General features: G+C 47.5%; 1 protein-coding gene across 5 annotated transcripts in view; it reads right to left on the bottom strand.

The window, feature by feature from the left end:
- The window catches only part of CSNK2B (casein kinase 2 beta), a 148,947-nt gene that overhangs the window by 86,884 nt on the left and 47,844 nt on the right, over positions 1–14,219 (bottom strand). The gene's annotated exons all lie outside the window — the stretch shown is intronic.

The following is a 14,219-nucleotide window of genomic DNA, read 5'->3' as shown; positions in this document are numbered from 1 at the left end:
CGTCTCCCAGGGTTTAGCCGGGGATTTCACAAGACACACCGGAGGTTGCGTCACACCATGTGACTCATCACTAGGAGGCACAAGGCATACAATTTTTATCCAAGAACTCTACCTCACTATCCACGTTAGGCCACCAATAATCTCCTGTATTCTCTTTTTGGTAAGGTTTCTTCCTAAATTCCCCCTGTGAGCGATACCATTTCCCATGCCTTTTGGAGGAGCCACTTTGTCCCCTCAGCATAACATTTCGCCATCCATCCACAGCTCATTTTTGGCTTAAATTGGAGCGCGCGCACACCCCAGCACTCCTCTCAATAACTGGCAGACTTTGCCCATCTCTTCATCTGCCCCGATTTCAATACGACACTTATCTAAATCCAGCACTTCATCCTGGCTGATGGCTGCAATCATGGACCAACCTTCCTCACATTTGCCCCTCCCCTCCCCCACCGTCCAGGGGAAGAGGCAAGCGACAAGAGACAATCTGCCACAACATTCTTCAAGCAAAGTACATAGTTCGAGAAATTGTACTCCTGGAGGGCTAGAGCCCATTGGTTAATTCTGGGGATGCCCCACATTTCTCCCATTCAATGCATGAACGAGGGGCTTGTAATCAAACTTCAAAACGATACACCGCACAAAAAATCTGAAATTGTTGACTGCCCAAAAACACGCTAGGGTCTCCCTCTTCACAGTAGAATAATTCCTTTTTGTGCCTCGTTAAGGCCCTGGATGTAAACGCTATATTACATTCCTTGCCATCCTGCACTTGGACAAGGGTTGTCCCTAGGCACACAGCGCGGGCACCCTTTATGATTATAGTCATACAACATGGCCTAGACATGCCGAGGGTAGTGGCACTAGCAATGCTATTCTTGATGCACGAGAATGCCCTCGGACACACCACATCCCAAATAAACTTTACATTCTTTCCCGCAGAGGGGCCCAAATGGTTGCAAATCCCTAAAACTTTGAGCAATACTCTGCTAATCCTCAAAATGCTCTCATTTCATCTTTGTTCTGAGGCGAAGGAGCCTTCAACAGTGCCTCTATCTACCAAGTCAACCTTGCGCCCAATATCTCGCCAATCAATGGCATACCCCAAATACGACACTTCAATCAAATTGAATTTACATTTCTCTTAGACAGCGAGGCCAGCCAGATCCAAAATCTTCAAAACCTCACACACTATCAGAAGAAAATACCAAACCATCATCTTGAAAGCACTGCACCATAGTGTAACCAACAAAACAGCTTTTCCACAACTCTTTGAAAAACAGCTGTGGCGGAGGATCCTTTTGGACCTGTATGCTCCGAAAGGTGTAAACTAGGTGAGGGCTCTAGAATTAGGAGGTTATACAATCTTGTGGCAAGCACTAGACAAATCAATTGTGGAGCAATAGCACCATGCAGTAGGTTAATTGGGTAGAGAATGCCGATCCACCCAAATGTTATTAAGTGAGGTCTACACATCCTAACATTATCATCCACTTCCCCCCCCCCCCCCACAATAGAGGACACCCACTCAGCAGCTTCAATGGGTTCAATCACATCATTCAATTCCAATGCATCAAGTTCTGCCTTAAATTTCCCCCTTGCAACAAAGTAACAGGGCACACTTTGTGCACGACTGGTTTAGCATTCCTTTTCAAACTGTTCTTGTGGCTGAACCCTTTCAGACAGCCCAAACAGTCAACAAACATTGTGAAAACAATCACTCACTCAATACTCGCAAACATAACTGGTTGTGAAGCATTAGGATCAAGAACAATGCCTAGCCCTTTTTGGTGCCTCCATCTTAGAGGTACGCCTTTGTCTGCCACATACAAAACTGCCTTGATTGTTCTGTTCTTGGAAGTAATATCAGGCTTCCATCCCAGTGTGTGCATTGGAGAACCACCATAACCTCTGGGACATATGTCAGGTGGATCTAACTCTCCTAGAGTGATGCCGAGGGCATGCAAGGCATCTGTACCCACAACTGTGCATCTCGAGCCCGACTCAGCCATCATGCTCATCTCACGCCCATCAACCTTCACTTCACACCACGGAGCGTCCACAAACCCCCCCCCCCCCATCTACACTGGCTATAAGCACATCATTAACTCCCTCATGAATCAAATCAACAAATCGCACATCTTCTCTGTTCCTGCACACTTTGGCCAAACGCCCTTTCTTGTTGGACTTGGCACATGTTGCCCCTCTGGCAGGAGACGTGAGCTGGTGGAGATGTGGTCTGTCTCGCCACAGGCATAACACGCGATGTCCACCCTGATGTCCACCCTGGGTAGCTGTGCCTGGGAAGTTTGGAAAGGATCAGTTCCAATCAGGTTGCGTGGATAAGGTCTTTGTTACAGTCGCTTGCCTGCTTTGCTTCCAACATTGTTCATGCTTCCACCGGAGGCAATCAATGTCATGGAGTACAATGAAGTTTACTCAGCTAGTTTAGCCATGGTGATGGCTTGTTCTAGATAAAGATCTCCCACCATCAGGAGCCTCTCAGAGTTTGTCAATTGTACATCTCACAATCTGGTCATCCACCAAGCTGGTCTGTGAGCGCATCAAGCTCAGTTCTTTGATGGTCCTCTCAGGGAAGCTAAAAAGCAGCTCACTTTCTCCCCTGGTTGCTGTGAGCGTGAACAGAATATGTGGCACTCCGTGAAAACATTGATGCAAGGGCTGAATTGGGCAAGTATTGCATGTTCTGTAGCTTGGTAAAAATCTGCGGCATCCCCCTGCTCATCGCCAACAGGAATTGGAGGTGAAGTCTCAAAAATCCTTTGCCCTTCCGCACTGAAGCAGTTGATAATGGCTTGCCTCCTCTCTGGATCAAATCCTTTCCCACCAATTGCAATGCAAGTGGTCCTTCTATTGTTGTCTCCATCTACAGCAAGGCACTGGGTGCGGCTCTCTACGTTAAAGGTCTGATTTTTTGCTCTATTTTGCAGCAAACACTAGGTTTAGGAACTTTACCTCCAGACAGGCTGGGTACAAGGGCAAGAACCTGGGACAGCGCGCACAGCCAGAAGAGTTTGGTAGGTGCTTAAGACACACTGGTTCCCAATACTTGCAACTTAAAGGGCAAGGTATACAAAGACTTCTTACTTGGTGATGGCTGCCGTTGTCTATCTGGTCAGTAGATGGCGGCAAATGCTCGCGATTTCCGTAGCCGCCGTTGGAAGAAGAGAGTTGTTAGCAGTCGTAGGCGAAAGTCCACTCAGCGCCAGTATGTTGTGGGGCAGGGAAACACCGAGCAGAAAGAAGTTGAGGGTTTATTCGGAAGCCTGCTCCCCAACGAAGGAACTGAACCGTCTCACAGGAAAACAACCATCGGCTGTCCCTCAAGCAGCATGTCACAGGCATTCAAAGTTTGCCTCTGCGTGACTCGCTGCGCGAGGAACAAGCCGCCAGCCACGGGCCAGCAGGGGGACAGTGACTATAGATCCCCGTACAGTGCCATAGCTGCAATGCGAGTGAGTGGAGCGCAAGCTTAAAACGCAAGAAGAGAATCCAGATTGCAGTATTCAGAGCTAGATGCAATCACTGGATTAGACTCAAAGTCGGAGAGTTGACCTTTAGCGGGTGGCTGCAATGTCCAACTTCTCTGCTTTCAGTGGTGGGGGGAGGTGGCTAGGGAGGTGGGAGGGTCGAGGGGGGCAGCCAGCACCTCCTGCCCTGCTCCACAGCCCCCTCCCACCCTACCTTCCATTAGCTGGGCGACCCCCACCTAGGGCTCGAGTCTGACCCGGCCTCTTGGGCCAGTGCCTACTAAAGCAGGGGCCAGCCACGAGCCCCACCGGTTGCTCATCCGCTGCTGTTGTGGACTGATCTTGGTATGGTGTGCTTGTTGTTGCTCTTGTTGAGCTGGGTTCGTGCCCAGGGGTGGCAGCCCTGGTGCCCTAGGGTGCAGACTAGGGCGGAAGGTTGTTTGTGCACTGATTGTTTGGTGCGTTAGGTAGTGTATCTGTGGTAACGCTGGGTTGTGGCGGGTCCTATGTTCCAAGGGGCAGCTTGGAACCGGTGGTAGTGCTTAGTTTATTGCTTTTGTTTCTCAAGGGTATTTCCAGTTCCGTTTTATGTGAGGAGTTAGCCCTTATTAGATTGCGTTGGGTTCCTCATTGTTGTGTTTTTAGAGGGAGTAGTAGATGGAGTTGGAGTTGGGTGTCTTGGTTGACACAGATTTGTGTGGTCCTATTTGTTGGTGGCACAGTTAGATAGTGTATTCTTGGGGTGCAGCACATTTGGTGTTTGAGCACATTTCCCTAGTGTCATAAATCTGCAGTGTTGAGGGTCATTGGTGAGCTCCGGGTGGCAGTTTGTCGTCAGTGGAGTTTGGTTAGTTGGTACATTTCGTGCTGGCCACACGTGTATGTAGGGGTTTGGGTCAGTGTAGGTTTTAGTGGAATTTTTCTCCTTGTTCAAGAAATAAAAGGGAGAGGTGTTGTAATGTGCATCTGAGGTGAGGTGGTGACATCACTGTTACATGGAATGTTGTGATGTCAGAATGAGTGGAGTGTTGGGATGTTATGCTCTGAAAGCTGGGTTCTAAGATTTACAGTTGAGCTATGCTGGCTTGAGGGGACATGCCAATGTTGTTCCTGGCAACTAACATGCAATAAACATACTTATATATCTTACCTGCTGGTCCGGGTGTTTGTTGAGTTTTAGTTCTTATTAACTTTAGAAAAGGTCAGACTTACTTTAAGTTAACACAGTGCAACTCAATGACATTATGATGTAACCAGATTCTAACTGGAATGTACTGATGTGCTTATTCTAATGAGAATGTTTGTGTAAGTTTTATTTTGTATGTAAAAGCAGTTGGAGGCTGCCTCTTGAGGAGGGCGCCTGCTGTGTGTTACTTTCTGCAATATTTATAATAAATCTTCAACCAAGTGTGCGTCTGGCCGTGACTGAACAGTGTTACTCCAGGTATCAAGTTTTTACAAGAACCCCCCACGGAAGATAACCCAAGTCGTATCAGGCTGGAACAGGCTAGCAATGCCTACAGTTAAAGAGAAGAATAACAGTCTCCTGTTCAGCAAGGTCGAGATAAGCCGCAGATGGTATACGACTGACCGGACTAAATCAAATACACAACTGCATGAAGAGGCCGATTTCACAGTGTCCATGTTACGTGGTGTAGTAGTGTACTTTTCTAGGGATGAGACTGTCACACCTACGCATGGAGCCTTGTCGTTCGCTCTCTCAGACCAAGAGGCAGACTCAAGGCCAAACTACAAAGCAGTAATTGACACGGCCACTGAGGTGATGGGTCTACTCCCTGCACCTGGCTAATTATTCTGCATGCTGTTAAGCGCAAGTAAAAAAGAATGTGTGGGATCAATGGCAACCCAATCATAGTGGACCATGTAATCTAGGGTCCTATAGAGAGTAGAGCCAATGGGATGCCGTACCTTTAGTGACGTTCACAGTAGCCAGTTTAAAGGAAGGGCTTAGTTGCCTCACCTGACATTATTATCCAATCCCCTCTCCCTGTTACCATATACAGGTATAGTACCAATATTAAAGTTACCTTCCTATACCCAATCAAGTTGAAGGTTAGATTTTTGAGATTACATACCACTGATAACGAGTTTTTGGTATAAATGTTGTTGTTTTTCTGAAGTGAATCAGAGTTTAAGCGAGAAGAAAGATCAAGCGGTTGCTGATGTTCATTGAACTCCCTGTTTTTTGTACCATCATTAAACTGACTCCCTTTGCCAAACTATTGAGTTGTCATTATTGATTTGATGCGAGAGTACGAATCTGCATCCCCATCTATCTCGAGGGTGCTGCTGCTCATTTTAAAGGGCTGTTTGGAGACCCCCAGTCTTATGGGCCGGCTGGGGTCCATCAAGTTGAAAGGTTTACATGACAACCTGGCGGCACGGTCTGGACCAGCACGGTTTAAAGAATCACGCCTGGCATAGTGCTTAAACACAGTTTATAGAACAGCAGGAGGCTCAGAGAACTGAGCCTCCTGCTGTAAAGCGCTATGCCAGGCGCGATTCTTTAAAAGGCGCTGGGCCAGACCTTGCCCTCCACCTCAGGGTTATGAAATTAAGTTTACAAGACAGTGAGCTGGAGGCAAAGTCTGGCCCAGCGCCTTTCAAAGAATCACACCAGACGCAGAGCTTAAACACAATTTAAAGAATAGCAGGGGGTTCAGTTCTATTCGGCTGGAACTGCACCCCCAGCTGTTCTCTGGGTCAGACTGGGCCATAAAATTGTCTCGGGAACCAATGAAAAAGTGGCCCACCGTTGCACATGGCTATTCCTTTAGAGACACTGTTTGAATAGTAACCAATGGAGAGTTTGATAAAGTGTGATGTAAATTGTGCATTTTAAAGAATATTTTGCAACACAGGTCAAAACTACTAGCCGCAGAGAGGATTAACGCATCGAAGTGGCCCCAAATGGCAAAAAAGTGGGCCACCTCCCCAAAAAACAGCCCCAGATTGCGTTTTTGGTTCATGCCATGGGCCTATTGTCCTAGAGGCCAGTCCGGGCCTGGCTGTTGTGCATTTGTGGTGGGGCGCACAAATGACGCTGGCAGACCTGGGGCTGGCACTGGATTAGCGGAGAAGGGGGGGGGGGGTCCATAATGGAAAACCTTGTGTTAATTATATGCAAATCAAGGTGTCCGTTTCGCTGTGCTCCTTAAAAAAGATTAAACTTGCTCATGGTTTGCAGAAAGCGTTTTGTGCAGCCATTTCCCAGGCTCGGCACATGAAATCTGGCTCCCCACCTCTACCTCCCAACACTTGCCAGTTTCCAACCCGCCCGGGGCTGCTCGCCTCTGTAATCCACTAGCGAGGGAGTGGGAGAGAGATTCCAGCGCTCTTGTGGATGTCGCGCTTCCCCTTAGCGGTCTGCCAGCAGCAATCAGATTTTCTCTAACCATTGATGCCTTCGAAAAAGCATCAGCCACAATGTGGAACCCAGCAGTAAACTCCGACTGCATCCAAGCGGACAACATGGGTGTGTAAGCTCGCACCATGCTTCCTATTCCTGGTCTACACGTCACACTAGAAGCAGCACCTCAGCAAGTTAGCACATATAAATAATTTCACTGATCTGGGAAATATGGGCCACACAATGACCAAAAGGTTGTGTGCCATTTGAGAGACCAGAGAAGCAATCATTGGGTAATTTGGGTGCCGCCAAACGAAAAAAAGGGTGCGCAATTGGGAAGCATCGAGATTATAAAGCAAAAACCGATTAGGATTGGTATTAGGCCGACCGAAGACTAGAGGAAGGACATTTGGGGGGGGGGGGGGGGGGGGGGGAAAGAGGGCTGAGATGCACATGTGGGTAGCTCGTCAACTGCAACCAAACGAGAAACTGTACACATTGGAGATAGCGTGGGCCACTTGCCACCCAAACGAATGCAAATGCAGGAGCCGAGGCCGAGTTCTTAAGTTTCACCAGTTCCAAGCATGTCATCCAGTCCCATTTTTCATTGGCATTTTATAACATGTAGTTTTGTCTTTTCCATTTTAAATGTAAAATGGCACATACCACAATTCCATGAGAAACCCAAGCGCTCTGCAGATAGGACAACAGCAGACTCGTCTGCAGGAAGCAACAGGGGTCAAAACTAGCCCCACCCCATCAATATGCTTGTGTACCAAACCAATTTCCACCATATCCCCCTAACCCCATGGCTAGACAAAGATGGACCGGCTGCCTCCCTACATCAATCAGCTGCATTCATACCCTCAACTCTTTCTAGAAGTAGTACGTTAAGTTATCTCTCTGGCATTACTAGTAACGGCTGTCCCCGTACAGTCCAGGAACTAAGCCAACTACAACTGGTTTGCACGCAAAAGAGCCACCAGGCCCACACCACAAGGTGCTACTGGTTATCATTACAGGACTCTGACTGCACAGAGACCTTACCCAATGAAGTCAGCTTATGCGTTCGCTTCGCAGGATGTGGGAGGGTGAACGCCATTTCCAGAAGCGATCTGCTTTCCCTCAAGACAGAGTATGCTAGGGCTGCTCCCATATACAGAAGGATGCAGAGGAATCGCGGAGGGCACAGCACACATTACAGGGATTTCGAGGCCGTGCCTGCAGTGTGGGACATCAACCAATGCAGATCCACTACACAAATCCCTTTGAGGGGGCCAGTACTGGCCTTCACTAGAAATCTCAGCAAGTCATTACACCGTCAGAGTTCTGCATAGCACTGTGAGGTCATTCCAGGAATGGAATTCCAAATTCCTTCCATTTGCAGAAGTCATAAGAAGATTGTGTAAATTGCGCCGATTAATCAAAGCAATAGCCAAAATAAAAAATAAAAAATAAAAAAAACGAGGATCAACCCCCCCCCCCCCATCCCGCCACACACAAACGGTAGGAGCTACATAAATGTATAAACTAAAATGAAATTAGGATCGTAGCAGCTGCAGCAAAAGATTAGCTCTTCTGCAGACTTCTGGGATTCACCAAATGAGCAGCAATGCATCAAGGATTGGACGCCCTTCCCGCCTACCCCCCCCCAACCCCCACAATGATCAGGGAAGTTCCAGGCATGGCTAGTAATGCTCACCATGACTGGCACAACACGCAGGCACGCACAGAGTGGAACCTCAACGCCTTTCAAGCACCACACACGGGTAGAAATTTCAAGTTGCAGGCTACTAGCCAGGCAAAGTAATTTGCGCTCTCAGTTCTCCCCATTATTGCAGCAAATACTTTATTCGCCAAAGTCCATCATCACTCACAAATGGCTAGCGGAGTGCAAATTTTGAGGCCCGGCCCTAGGGCATTGATGTATCGAGATCGGACACCAAGTAGAAACCAAGATAAGTTTATTTACATATATTTGTGAACCCGGCGCCCTGCTCTCCTCTCGCTCTTCACTCTCCCACCGACCCCCATGCTCCAATCCCAACAAACGTAAACATTCTAACATCTCACACGGAAGCCAGGGCGCTGTCACCACAAAGAACACGATACAACATCACCCCCCTTTGCAGAATAGCAAACAACTTATAATAACCACTAACAAACTAAAATCAGAATACTTTTGAACATATAGAGCCTGAAAAGAAAAGTAAAAACAATCAGTCTCGATACAACACAATTGGTAGAACGACAAGACCTTCTTGTCCTGGTTCTCCATTGTTCAAATGACATTACTTCGCCATAACATAGTCTCTGGACCAAAATGGTAATCTCTTCTCTCTTGAGTCACGTATCATCCTATTAACAGAATTGGATCCAGTAATGTTTCCCTGTTGCATGTTGTCCACATCTCTAATCGCAACATTCGTACCAACATTACTTCTCTGTGGTAAATCAACATCACCCCCCTGCAACCTAGTATCCACATTCACATCCCTTACATCATTTCGAACATCATCATCTCCGAACAAATCAATTGCTCTTCTGTTAAATTTAAACAGTCTATATTTGGCACACTCTCCTTTCCACCACCACTTACTCACTCTGTCCAAATTCCATATGGAACCACCACTAACTCTCACCACCCTTATTAATACTTGTAACACCTCAACAGAGCTGCTATATTTAGATTCTCCCTTCCTCACTCTGCGCCCTAATTTCACCCTCACAAAGTCACCTGACAAAATTCTCAAATTGGATTTAGAATTTTAGACACCTCAGATCTCTTCTCTTGGTGCTCACAGGTTCCCTCAACCTTCGTTTCCTATCTCCCCCTTTGATTAACCCATTCCGGATTCAGTAACGTGTTAGGGGCTCTCCCTCTCATCAATTCAAACAGAGACACCTCCAACCCTCTTCTAACAGACATCCGCACACTCCAAAGTTTCTCCAAAAGAGCCTCATCCACAGGAATGTTGTTCCTTAAGGCCAACTCCACAGTCTCTACCACCATCCTGTTACACCTTTCAACTAACCCATTATTCTGGGGATGATGTAAGCCGCGAGGAGAAGGCCAGAGGACAAGGCCTGCACTCCTCTTTGCAGCTCCGCTGCGAGTGCCTCCATCAGCTGTGCTCGATCAGCTGTCTGCCGACTACAATCTCCATTTCGGAGCCCCAGCTGATCCAGCGCGTCTCGCGCATATTGCAATGGCCTCCACCATGGAAGGCATGATCACCGCCCACAATGCTTTCAGGAAAGCATCTTTCGAATCTCCCGCCGAATCGATGCCGCTTCCCGCCCGCAGCCCGATACGGCTTCCCGCCCTGCCTGAATGCTATTGTGCCAAATGTGATCTCACCTGTGCCCACCACCACTGAAACTGCGCCCCCCAGTGCAAAATGTGTGATATGCAATTAACCACCCATGACCTTGACCTGCTCATGATATCTGAAACCTGGCTACACGAGGCCTCTGGCCCTGCGCTCTCCCTGGCACTCCCTTCTGGCTACTCCATCACCAGACAGGATCGCCCCTCTAAAGGTGGAGGTGTCGCAATCATCGTTAAGGACTGCTATAGTATTAGAAAGGTAGAAAAATCCCTACACAACAACAACGACTACCTCCAAGTCAAAATTATCCTCTCCCCCAACTGTACCATTACCGCTCATATTGTCTATCGCCCTCCTGGCCCAACAGGAGACTTCCAAGCCTCCCTCATCCATCTTCTATCTGACAACCTCAAAAAACATTCGAAAGCCATTCTCCTTGGGGACGTCAACCTAGGCCTCCAGGATAAAAAGGACCCAGCAGCCAAATTCTTTGACTCAGCCCTAACACTAGGCTATAAGAACACCATCTTTAGCCCAACGCACACTCAGGGCAGAACACTCGACTGGATTGCTCAGCACAACTGCCCACTCATCATCACTGGAAACACTCCTACCCCATGGTCTGACCACCATATCATCACATTTAGCATCCTCACCACTAACTCCTCTTCCCCGCCACCCCAACCCCTACCACCTTGCCTCACAAGAAGCTCCCGCCAGCTCACTAAGGAAAGACTACTGCCCTTCCTCCAAGGCCCAGCCTTCAGACCACCTTTTTCCACAGACCCAGAAACTCTTGCATCAACCTACGATGCTGCCATCAAAGCAGCTATCAACTCCATTGCCCCACTAAAACCCCGTAAATACAAACCCACCACCCACTCTAACTCCTGGTTCACCCCAGACTTGCTCGCACTCCGTAACAAGAAAAAGGCAGCACTTACTCAGTGGCAAACTTCCCACACTGACAAAGACAAGCTGATCTTTAAAGCCTGCTCTACGGAGTACAAAAAAGCTATCACCCGAGCAAAATCCAAATCTTTTGAATCCAGAATTTCGGAAGCCCAATCCAGCACAAAAGAAATCTTTGCAATTTTTAGGGAGCTAGAGACTCATACTCCCACCCCCCAGAACTTCACCAAAGACAAAGCCTGGTGCGACGAAATTCAAACGGCAATGCTAACAAAACTGAGCCGCCTCCAAAGCAAAATACTAGCTACCAAACAAGCCCTGCCCAATACTCATATCCCTGCCCCACCACCAGCCCAAGACCCTCCCCAACCCTTCTCCTTCAAATCCATACAGGAAAAGGACATCATTAACATAATGAAGAACATCAAAGCATCCAACTGTAAAGGTGATGCCTGCCCAGCCACTCATCAAGGACTGCACGGAAGCGCTTGCACCCTTCCTGACAGCATTTGTTAATGCCTCCTTCGCAACAGGGAAAGTCCCCACCTCCCTCAAGGAAGCATGGGTCCGCCCCCTCTTAAAAAAACCAAATCTCGATCCCACCTCCCCCAACAACTATAGCCCCATCACCACTGTCCCTTTCCTCCTCAAAATACTGGACAAAGCAGCCTATCTGCAGGTTCAGCACTTCATCGAAGAAAACAAACTCCTGGGACTCCGTCAATCTGGCTTCCGCCCTAGACATGGGACTGAAACCGCCCTACTTGACCTGAAAAACCAAATGGACGATGCCAGAGACATGGGCAAACCAGCTCTTCTCCTACTCCTTGACTTATCTGCAGCGTTCGATCTCGTAGATCATGACGTCCTTTGCCATCATCTCTCCTCCACTGCCAAGTTCTCCCCTGACGCCACAGCATGGATCACATCCTTCCTACAAGACAGAACCATGCAAGTATTTTCCGATCTAGCCTCTGCCTCACCCACTATCATACTCTTTGGCGTGCCCCAAGGCTCATGCCTCTCCCCCACACTCTACATCTTCACACGACCCCTCTTCCGCATCCTCGACGCTATGGGTATATCCTACACTACGCGGACGATACCCAGATCCTCCTTACCCTCACAGGCAACTACGACACCGACTCCATGACCCTTAACAACCTCTACAACACCATCCAAGCCTGGATGGCAGACAATGGACTATGCCTCAACTCTGACAAGACAGAACTCCTATTGGTAGGTTCCCCCGAAACGCTAAAAAAACTTGACTCCCAATTCAGTCACTTCACCATCGACACCATCAAAATACCTGTTTCAGACTCAGTCAAAACTCTTGGGAGTCTATCTAGACTCTAACCTTTCCATGGACAGACAAGTCAACGCCATTGCCTCCTCAGCCGCATATCATGCTAAATTGATCAACGCAGTCAGGCCTTTCCTCTCCAAAGAGAACTGCACAAACATAGCCAGAGCCATCACCGGCTCCAGGCTAGACTACTGCAACATACTCTTCTTAGGAACCTCAAAAAGAAATTTGGAGAGGCTACAAGTCATCCAGAATAGTGCTCTCCGAGCAGCCCAAGGTATTGCCAAAAGGGACCACATCTCGGAAGCCAGAAAACTAGCCCACTGGCTCCCAATAAAGGAGAGAATAATTTTCAAAGCGCTCACACTGACACACAAATGCATCCATCTCACTGCCCCCGACTACCTCTCAAAGAATCCACTCCGTCGCCTCTACAAGACCAACAAGATCACCCTACACCAACATGCTCTCTGTGCCACTAGTAAAAAGATCCAGAGCAGGTGGATCCAGCTTCCCTTATCTCGCACCCACTCACTGGAATGCCCTACCTCCCACCATCCGCAGTGAGCCTTCCCTCCTAGCCTTCCGCAAAGCACTGAAAACCACCCTCTTCTCATAAGGTCCCTCGCAGCAGCATGAACACCAACCATAGGACCCACTGCTTAAGTTGTATTGACCAACCGCATAATCTGTAATGATAACTTTGCTTTTTCCTATCTGTAATATGCCTCTTACTGATACCATGCCTGTAACTAAGCTCATGCAAGTAACAGCGCCTCAATGCCCCTGGGCTGCTTGCGCGCTATACAAATTTAAATAAATAATGAAGAAAAATTCCATTCAATTACCGACTTCCTGGCATACTCTGACATGTCTGCACGCCGTTATCACTGATCATTTTGGGAAACCCTTCTCTCCTGAAGATATGCTTAAGAAATTTGATTATTTCAAAGGAGTCTGCCTTATTAACAGCTTTTACCTCTAACCAGCCTGAATAATAGTCAACCATAACTATCAGGAATCGCTTTTCGCCTATCAATTTAACACAAGGTCCAACAAAATCAATGCCCAACTTCTCCCATGGTGTTATCCCTTTATCCATACTAATCGGTTCTGATTTGAAGATTTTACAACTCTTGTTGCTGTTCTGACACAGCTAACAATTTCTAATGAAAATTTCAATCGCCAAATCCATTCCTGGCCACCAATACTTTGACCTCACATTGCTTTTAGTACCAGTGATGCCAGGATGTCCCATGTGTGACTTTTCCATATTTTCAACACATAACGCTAGGGGAGGGATTAACTGGTCACCTCTAAGTAGAAATCCATCTTCCATGGACAACTCCTCCTTCACCTCCCAGAACTTCAGACACCCCTCACTAACCAATCTCTTCTCTGGCCATTCCGACTCAATGTATTTTTTGACCTCTTGTAGAACATCTTTGCTGAACTCACTTAACCAAGTTTGTTTCGAAGTAACCTCGAAGACAACTGCCACCATCTCTTCATTACCTTCTACCTCTGTCTCATTGCTCTTCAACAGCAAATGTGACAAAAAAAAAAAAAAATCAATGACATTTCTTTTCCCTGGCACATATCTCACTTTAAAATGATAGTCTTGCAGTTTGATGCTTAACCTGGTTAACCTAGGTGAAGCCTTACACATCCCTTTCACCGTAAGAACCTCTACCAAAGGCTTGTGATCAGTTTGTATTACAAACCTGCTTCCCCACAAATATTTCCTGAAGTAATTTACAGCCCAAGTGCAGGCTAACAGCTCTTTCTCAATTAACGAGTATCTGCTC

This window comes from Ambystoma mexicanum, chromosome 13, assembly GCF_040938575.1.
Source record: "Ambystoma mexicanum isolate Mex_15411 chromosome 13, UKY_AmexF1_1, whole genome shotgun sequence".
Lineage (NCBI taxonomy): Eukaryota > Metazoa > Chordata > Amphibia > Caudata > Ambystomatidae > Ambystoma > Ambystoma mexicanum.
The sequence above is the reverse complement of the archived record's forward strand: the minus strand, read 5'-3'. Positions and strand labels throughout refer to the sequence as shown.